The sequence below is a fragment of the Rattus rattus genome, chromosome 6 (assembly GCF_011064425.1).
Source record: "Rattus rattus isolate New Zealand chromosome 6, Rrattus_CSIRO_v1, whole genome shotgun sequence".
In the NCBI taxonomy this organism is placed as follows: Eukaryota; Metazoa; Chordata; class Mammalia; order Rodentia; family Muridae; genus Rattus; species Rattus rattus.
In genome coordinates, this window is record NC_046159.1 from 41940565 (window position 1) to 41950661 (window position 10097).

Consider the following 10097-nt stretch of genomic DNA (forward strand, 5'->3'; position numbering starts at 1 on the left):
ACATTTCATGTTCAAGTATATCAGCCCTAGGATTGAGACCTACATCTCCACACCTTCTAAGTCAAAGCTCTGAGTTTTTCTGATGTTCCCTCGCTTAGTTAAAAAAAAGTGTGGCCACTCCCTGTCTCTTGTATTATAAGCTTAGCTGAGATTAGTGTGAATGAATGCATGTATCTGAGTGAGGGATTGTGTGACAGATTATAGATGAATAATATCAAGCCAGATAGTGTTGGTGTTCTCATAGTTTCAACATGAGGTTTACATTTTCAACCGAAGAAAATTTGCTACTCAACAATTAAAAACGAAATTCAAAGGGAATGGAAAGGAGTTATTTAAACGGATTTTTCTTTCTCCAAAGAAATCAGAGTATTGATTAGAAGACTAACATCATACATTATTTTGAAATGGTCCTAAGACTTATGAAATTTCATGTTTCCCACTCCTGCCATATAAGTCTAAAATAGAAAGTACCTCCTTTTTGGTCTGATCCAACTGTGGGCAATGGTCTCATTTGTTGATGGGTCTTTGTCTCAGGTGAAGTAGCCAAGCTTTGGCCATGCAGGACAATGTCTTTTCTGGTACAACCAGCCCCTATTGCAACCTTCTTCATATGAGAGCTCTGCTGATCCCCTTTGTCTCTGCTTCTGCTTGTGAGTCCTTTCTCAGCAGGGCAGAATGACAGAAAGTTTCTATCAAGATCCCACTAGGATGTGTGGCCACAGAAAGGAGGCTTCCTCCTGAGATATTATCTGTGTAGGGAGTAACTGAGCTATTCTTCACTTAGAAAGGAACCTTTAGTGTTATTGAGTAGAGGTAAGCATTTCATGTTAGCCAAAGGTGATACAAGAGTTTGGGATGATTTTGGTACAATTCTCTGGGTCCCTTGAAGCACCAGCGTTCACATTACTAGGCAAACTACTTGCGCACATTGCTGAAGGGTATTTCCTCTTTACAGAAAGCACAGCGACAAAAACAGCTCCACCATCCAAAGTGTCATATGGAACAAAGAGAGAATTTGTATCTATAAGAACACACTGAGGGCTGAGTCTAGAATACAGAGGTTGTGTCCCTGGATAGGCTAAAAAGTTCTTAAAACAATTGTTCAATTTGTAATGCCTTCAACCTTCATGTTTCATAAGCTCTCTGGCTGTCAACCTATCTTTGTAATCATAGATAGCACTGATGTTTTTCTTCAAGTATTTAGACAAAGTACAGAATTAGAGAAAACCTCATAGAAATCAGCATGTTGTGAGACTGCAGCTAAGATTACAGAAATGGTAAAAAAAAGAACCATGTAAAATGAGCAGTAGAATTATAGTAGAAATAAAATAATATGCTAACTACAATCAGAGAAATGGCACATGCATATAGAAATAAACAAGCAGGCATGCTTTCATGAATAATTTTCATATGTTTACTATAACTGTTATATAATGCAGCTTTGAGACTATGCTTGAAAATTTGTTTGCTTATGTAGAGAAGCAGTGGAGTGTGCTAACTGTGCAGCTAAAGTATTTGAAACAGTGGCATCAGTAAGTCACGGAAAGTCCCAGCTCTAATTTCCCAAACAGGGCTAGAACAAATGAGTGACTGCCTTGATCCTGATTTGGGTTCAAGGTTCTTTTTTATGGTCTCCAGTCTTCTGTGTTCAAGTGAGTGGTGGTCAGGCTAAGGGTCCTTCTCTTCCCAGAATTCCCAGGTCTCTTTGCTAAGATGACATCATCAGGCTTTGTCTTTATTACAGCACACATGGAGGCTGCAGTCACCCAAAGCCCAAGAAACAAGGTGGTGGCAATAGGAGGAGAGGGGACATTGAGCTGTCACCAGACTAAGAACCACGACTACATGTATTGGTATCAACAGGACTTGGGGCACAGACTGAGGCTGATCCATTGCTCTTATGGTGCTGACAGCACTGAGAAAGGAGATGTCCCCGATGGGTATAAGGTCTCCAGACCAAGCCAAGAGGACGTCTCCCTCATTCTGGAGTTGTCTGTCTGTCTCTCGGATAGCTGTATACTTCTGTGTCACAGTGATGAACAGCAATACATGGCTACTTAGGAAAATAAGTGGCCTGTGTGCCCCAGGAAGTCCTGGCCTATGTAAGAGTCACTGAGTTCTAATGGGCTAGGGACCTTACAACATGGGTGTCAGCCTGACAGCCACTCTAACACATTTTCAAGGATGTTTGTCTCATTTCCAGCATTTGTTTGTGCTTCCAGAAAGGAAAGTGAATTTTTAGTTGACGTTCATGATGACTCCTTTAGTGCTCTCATAGCTGCCATGACCTTACCAGTGGCCTTTAGTGACTTTGTTAACCACTTTGCCTCCATCTGAGTCACTCATATGATATCTTCCCTGACTACATTTACTCTACAAGTCATAGCCCATCATGTCCTGTGACATTGTCCTGGGTTCTTTTCTCTCCAGGTAAAAGTATCTACATTCAGTTACTTCCTCATGTTTGCTGTGCTGTTTTCAGCTCCGGAGAGATTTTTCCCAGGACATTTCTTATTTTCTGAAGATGCCTTTCCAGCTTGTGCCTGGATCTCCTCTTCACATAAAAATATATTTCCAGTGAGGATTAGTTCTCTTTTATGGTTTTAAGATTTTATTTATTTTTGTTCTTCTCTTGAGTATTATATCTGGACCACCATTTCTCCACAGGACTTTCTCTTTCCTCCCCTCCTTTCCCTCCCCTTTACTTTCCTTCTTCCCACCCAACTCTCCACTCCCTCACATTCCCTCCAACACAGCCTCCCTTCAGAGAAGAACAGGCCTTGCTCGCTTCTTCTAGCCCCTCCTATGCTTCTCTCTGCTTTCAATTTCAGGTCCTCTTATTCTTCATTTTCTTATTTTTGATCTGTTTTTTTATTTGTGTGGTATGAACAAATAAATAAATCCATGCAACCTGCTGAGTCTGTTTAGCGTTACTTGTATATTTTTAGGGCTGATGGCTTGTGACTGGACAACCATGTAGGGGATGCGTACTAGGGAAAACTCACAACCCCTCTCTCAGCAGTCTTCAACTGCCTTGAAAATTTCTGGAGGAATTACCAGGCCAGATTTTAAAATATATTACTCTTTCCCCACGTTTTGATGAATTTACAAATAAAAGTGTCATATTCTCTTGTCATAATATGTAAGTCTTGGTTCAGTGGGAGCTAATTGGGTAGACAGCTGCACGAAGCTCCCAGGTCCCACTGAATTTTGTAGAATGGGCAATAAAATGGAGTCATCCTTGTTTTTGAAGATTCATGTCATAGTCACCTTTCTTGAATCATGACAGATCTGAGAAAAATCTGAGAAAAGGAAGAAGGCGGATTTTGGATTTTGGCTCAGTGTTTCTTAAAGATTTGGTCTATGATTAATTAGACCTGTTATTTTTGGCCCTTTGGTGTGGCAGAACAGACTGGCAAGAAAAATGTGGCAGAGCTCAGCTGCCTGCCTCATGACTGTGAAGGAAGTGAAAAGAAAAAAGGAGGGAGGGAGAGGAAAGGGGAGGGGAGAGGGGAGGGAGAGGGAGAGGGAGAGGGAGGGAGAGGGAGAGGGAGAGGGAGAGGGAGAGGGAGAGGGAGAGGGAGGGAGAGAACTGCATGTTTCTGTAACCTAAATCCTCCTAAGAGGCCCTGCCTTCAGCAGTTGTTTCCACACTCAATGCTTCCTCTACCATTAGTCTTTCCATAGATTAGCCATCGGTGCAGGGTCTCATATTTCTCAATTTTCCTCAGTACACAGTATAGACAAGTAAGCCTTTGGTATGTTTATCTTTGGGAAATGCTTTCTGTCTAAACCAAATAAGCATAAGTTTGCTTTGTAATATAGCAGACCTTACCTAATATAATTCTTACCCCAAATGGAAAACGATTGTTTTATTTATTTTGTTAATGGAAAATAGATTCTTTCTTTATACAGTACATCCCAACCAGTTTTCTTTCCCTTTCTCCTCTTCTCCTATCTCCCCTCACATCCCTTCTCTCCCAGATCCACTCCCTCTCTCTTTTCTCTTCCAAAAAATAACTCATGTCCAAGAAACTACAGCCAAATAGGGACAAATGAGAGAATAATTATAACAAAAATTAAAACTTGGTAAATGCTCTTATACTGGGGCTGGACAAGGTAACCCAATAGGAGGAAAGGAGTGTCAAAAGCAGGCAAAGGAGTCAGATATGTAAGTGTTCCCACTGTGAGGAGTCCCACAAAACACCAAGCTAACATAACATACATGCAGAGAACCTGGTACAGGTTAATCAGGCACCATGCGTGTTGTTTCAGTCTCTGTGAGGCCATGTGAACCATGCTTAATTTACGTTTTCCTGGTGTCCCCCATCCCCTTTGTCTCTGCCAGTGTTCATTTCCCCTCTTCCGCAGAGTTCCCCAGTCTCCAAGGGGAGGGATCTGAGGGAGACATCCAGTTTAGATTATTTCTCCACATAAAATCTGACTGCGGGTCTCTGCACCTGCTCCCATCTGCTTCTGGAAGAAGCCTCTCTGATGATTTGTGTATCCAATCTATAAGTATAGCAGAGTAGTATTAGTAATAATTTCATTGAATTTTTACATTAATGAATAGTACCCCATAAACACATCAATACTCCTCCTAAATTGTCAGGCCACGCAAGAGTAAGCAGAATAAGCACAAACATTACCTATTTTTCATATTTAGACATAATCACAGCGGAAGTGAGAAGACTTGACTTTCAACTCACCAGATAGGAACACTTTCTAATGAATTACAATAGAGAATGTCATGGAACTGTGGACTGCTATGAACTGTGTTATACCACAGAAGAAAACTACAGTCACCGCAGAAACCCCTTCATGGAATGTTTTTTGACAAACACTACTCTTTTAGTTACCAATGTACCTTAATTACTTGGGTTCTTTTTCTTTAAGTACCCCTTAGAGGTTTCAGCTATTAATACTCATATTTATTAACTTTTCCCATTTTGAAAATAGTCTCTCTCTTTCTCCCTCCCTTTCCCTCTTTCCCTCTCTCCCACTCTCTTCCTCCCTCGCTTCCTTCCTATCCCTATGAGCATTCATTCACCTCTGAATTTATCATGCTTAGGCAGAGCCTTTCAGGAGACAGCTATATTAGGCTTCTGTCAGCACGAACTTCTTGTCATCAGCAATATTGCCTGAGTGTGGTGGCTGTATGTATATGAGCTGTATCTCCAGGTGGAGCAGTTTCTGAATGGCCATTCCTTCAGTCTCTGCTCTAAACTTTGTCTTCATATCTCCTCCTATGAATATTTTTGTTCTCCCTTTTAAGAAGGAGAGAAGCATCCACACTTTGGTCAACCTTCTTGAGCTTCATGTGGTCTGTGGAATGTATCTTGGGTAATCCAAGCTTTTAGGTTAATATGCACTTGTCATTGAGTGCATACCGTGTGTATTTTTATGATTGGATTACCTCATTCAGGATGATATTTTCTAATTCTATCCATTTACCTATATGAATTTCATTAAATTGTTTTTAATAGCTGATTAGTACTCTCAATTGTGCAAAAGTACTACATTTTCTCTCTGTTGAAGAAAATCTGGGTTATTTCTAGCTTCTGGCTACTATAAATAATGGAGTATGTGTCCTTGTTATATGTTGGAGCATCATTTGTGTATGTGCCCCGGATAGGTATACCTGGGTCCTCAGGTAGTAATATGTCCAATTTTCTGAGGAACGTCTAAACTGATTTCCAGAGTAGTTATACCAGCTTGCAATCCTACCAACAATGGAGGAGTATTCCTCTTTTTCCACATCCTCACCAGCATCTGTTGTCACCTGAGATTTTGATCTTAGCCGTTCTGACTGGTGTGAGGTAGAATCTCAGGGTTGTTTTGATTTCCCTGATGACTAAGGATGTTTGTTGAACATTTCTTTAGGCACTTCTTAGCCATTCGATATTCTTCAGCTGAGAATTCTTTGTTTAGCTCTGTACCCCATTTTAATAGGGTTATTTGATTCTCTGAAGTCTAACTTCTCCAGTTCTTTGTATATATTGGATATTAGCCGTCTATCTGATGTAAGATTAGTAAAAATCTTTTCCCAATCTGTTGGTTGCCATTTTGTCCTAATGTCAGTGTCCTTTGCTTTATAGGAGCTTTTCAATTTTATGAGGTACCATTTGTCAATTCTTGATCTTAGAACCAAAGCCATTGGTGTTTTGTTCAGGAAATTTTCCCCAGTGCCCACGTATTTGAGGCTCTTCCTCACTTTGTAGGGAGCCGTATTAGATTTGGGCCTGGCCGTTTTGTGACTGCATGGCTCAAAGTGGCTAGGTGACTCTGGGCTGTTTGACCACAGATATTCACCCCTAAGATGACTGCCATAAAGTCTTGAGATTGGTGGACAAAAGCCTCTCCCATGAATTTACGGCACAGGAAGATAACATTCAAGGGATGCCTCAGCTCGAGCAGATACCAGTTATCTCCTGAGTCAACACCCGGTGTCTCCACCGCCGCCTGACCTCTTTGCCTCTGCTATCACTGCCTATACCCTCATCCCTCCATCCTTCGTGTTTCACAAAGGACACTCCTTCTACCTGAAACCCTTAAAAGCTGTAACGTTCACCCCAATAAACGAGACCTTGACAACAGAACTTTTGCTTGGTCTCCTTCTTCTCTTCACCCCCATTTGGCCCACAGGTAGAAAGCCTCTTCGGGACCCTGAATAACTGGGCTTTTTCTTCTATTAGTTTGAGTGTATGTAGTTTTATGTGGAATTCCTTGATTCACCTGGACTTGAGCTTTGTACAGAGTGATAAGAATGGATCGATCTGCATTCTTCTACATGCTGGCCTCCAGTTCAACCAGCACCATTTGTTTAAAATGCTATCTTTTCCACTGGATGGTTTTAGCTCCTTTGTCAATGATCAAGTGACTATAGATGCATGGGTTTATTTCTGGGTCCTCGATTCTATTCCATTGATCTACCTGCCTGTCTCTATACCAATACCTACAGTTTTTATCACTATTGTTCTATAATATAGCTTGAGGTAAAGGATGGTGATTCCCACAGAAGTTCTGTTATTTTTAAGGATGGTTTTCGCTTTCCTGGGTTTTTTGTTATTCCAAATGAATTTGCAAATTCTTCTTTCTATCTTTATGAAGACTTGGGTTGGAATTTTGATAGGGATTGCATTGAATCTGTGGATTGCTTTTGGCAAAATGGCATTTTTACACTACTAATCCTGCCAATCCATGAGCGTGGGAGATCTTTCCATCCTCTGAGATCTTCTTCATTTTCTTCAGAGACTTGAAGTTCTTGTCATGCAGCTCTTTCACTTGCTTGGCTAGAGTCACCTTTATTCAACAAATCTAGAAAATCTGGATGAAATGGACAATTTTCTAGACAGATGATAGCTACCCAAGTTAAATCAGGATCAGATAAACCACTAAACAGTCATATAACTCCTAAAGAAATAGAAGCAGTTATTAAAAGTCTCTCAACCAATAAAAGCCCAGAACCAGATGGGTTTCAGTATAGATTTCTAGACCTTCATAGAACACCTAATACCAATACTGTTGTTGTAAAATTATTTTTAAAAATTGCTTTCTTTTGCCCTGCTAGATGTGGCACCACAGTGCCCCAAGATTTCTGCTAGACATCATGCCAGAAGCACACATCCCAACTCCATGGTGGCCCAGTGTCTCTGTCACCACACACTCTCCCAATTCAATTCTCCACAAGAAAGAACACACAACCCAATAACCTTTGATCCAATTAATAAGATATAACTGCCCACCTAAACATAGAAAGCCCTGTACACATCCATACCTTAAGAACACTCATAACAAACTGTAAAAGTACAGTGTGGAATCTTAATGTCAGCTTCCATGTTCTCTCCACAGCTTCTCCACAGCCTTCTCCTGTCTCTTCCTCCTTTCCATTCCAGTCTCCTCCCTTCCCTCAAACTTTTCTCCCGCCCATCCTTTTTTATTGTCCAATGACAGGCTTCGTTCTATCCTGTATCTGCCTCACCTGTATGATCATCCCACAAAATACTTTCCAAACTATTACACAAAATAGAAACTGAAGAAATTTTCATTTTTTTCACCTTTTTAAGTAGGAACTATTCTTCCCTCATAGTCTTCATCTTGTCTATTTTAGGAAGTGTATGTTCAGAATTACAATTTTTTTCTTTGTGCCTCATTTCTTCCAGTTCACATAATATTTCTTTTATTTGTCATGTGTATAAAAACTAGATTTATGTCAGTACATTGTATTAAAGCTATACAGTTTTCTATCTCACAATCACTTTACAGACTTTTAAAATATCACCATATCTATGTTTTATATCTATCTTCCCAAAGCTTACAAGAAATATTAACAATCTGCTAAAAATGTCTCTGACTTTTGTTTCTCAGTGACATAGGGCACACTGCAGGATAAATGTATGAATGTATTAATAAGAAGACCATGATGTCCCACATCCTCAAACATAAGATATACAGTTTGGCATCTAACAAAAGATCTCAGCTTTGCAAGGAAGGAAGTAAATAGGACTCATCACTAGGAGAAAAATTAATCACTAGAAACCAGCCTGTTTCTAAATCAGCTGACTGTGACATTAAATAGTGTAACTGGCATTTACCTCAACCTGTCTGCAGAAATGAGGAGACATGCAAAGAACCAAACCAAACTTCCAGAGTAGAAACTGCAGTGTCTGTGGTGAGAAATAGCTCCCTGTAAGTAACAGTAGACTAGATGCTCCAGAAGGAAGGATTAATGAAGTTGAAGATGATGTTGAAAAGGAAACACAGAGAAAATGAGAATAAGCTATAAATGAAGTGAAGATACACAAATAGTCAAATATGCAATCAGGGATTGCAGCATAATTTTTTTCCATCTTTATTAACTTGGCTATTTCTTATTTACATTTCGATTGTTATTCCCTTTCCCAGATTCCGGGCCAACATCCCCCTAACCTCTCATCCTCCCCTTCTCTATGGGTGTTCCCCTCCCCATCCTCCCCCCATTACTGCCTTTTCCCAAGAATCACGTTCACTGGGGGTTCAGTCTTGGCAGGGACAAGGGCTTCCCCTTCCACTGGTGCTATTACTAGGCTATTCATTGCTACCTATGCAGTTCCCTAAAGGATAGCTAGCTGTCTGCAACAACAATTTCAAACTTCTACCTTCCTAGCTTTCTCTAATGTAGATTGGTTTGTGTTTCCAAATGCTCACAGGCTTCTCCACTGACAGCATCCAACATCAGGCATTCTGGGTATTTGCTTTTACCAGGTCCTACTACTTCCAGGGGCAGCGGATATCTAATGATTAGTTTATGCCCACAGGCAAAATTTGAGATTTCAGCAAGTACTTGGTACTGTCAACAACTCTGTGATGTTTTCTGAACCATCACTGATGCTTGATTTGGAGAGCTTCCTTCCTCTCAGCCTGTGGAGGTACAGTAGGGTGACTGCACAACTGGTCACTAGAGGGAGCTGTGGACTCACTGAGGGAGCTGCTGCCATTTCCTCAGAAAGTGAACGCAGAGAGCTCTGATTTGGAGTTCATAGTAGAGTATTAGCTGTGGAACCAGATATAGTGTTGGCTCAGGAGACTCAGAACAGGGCAGGCATGGTCAGTCATATCTGCAAGCCCACTTTGCATCAGCACAGGCAGCTTAAACTATAGTCTTGGCAATCTAAAACCATTTAAAGCTAGGAGAAGGGAGGAAAGCAACTGCCTCAGAGAAAAGCATGAAGGGAATTTCCCACGCACTGCCCTATTTATTCAGGGCAGCCCTCTCTCCTTCCACTAAGCAGGCTGAGGATAAAGGCAGAAGGGGGCAGACAGCAGTGTATACTCCGGAGGACAGAGAGTCTGTGGGAGTAAGCAAGATCACTGACCTCAGAACCTGACATCACAGGTAATGAGATGAAAGGAGGAGAGAGAAAGGAGGAGCTGCTTCTTGTTTTCTCACCAAGGGCCCCTGCATCTTGAGAAGAAGGATGTGTAACATTGCATTCCCTGACTCTGCCTGGGGCCCCACCCTGCTCTCTTGGGTTGCTGTCTTTCTCCTGGGAACAAGTAAGTACTGGGTGCTGGCAGGATTGATCCTGAACCCTTTATTGTTGCTGCTGCTCTGCTTC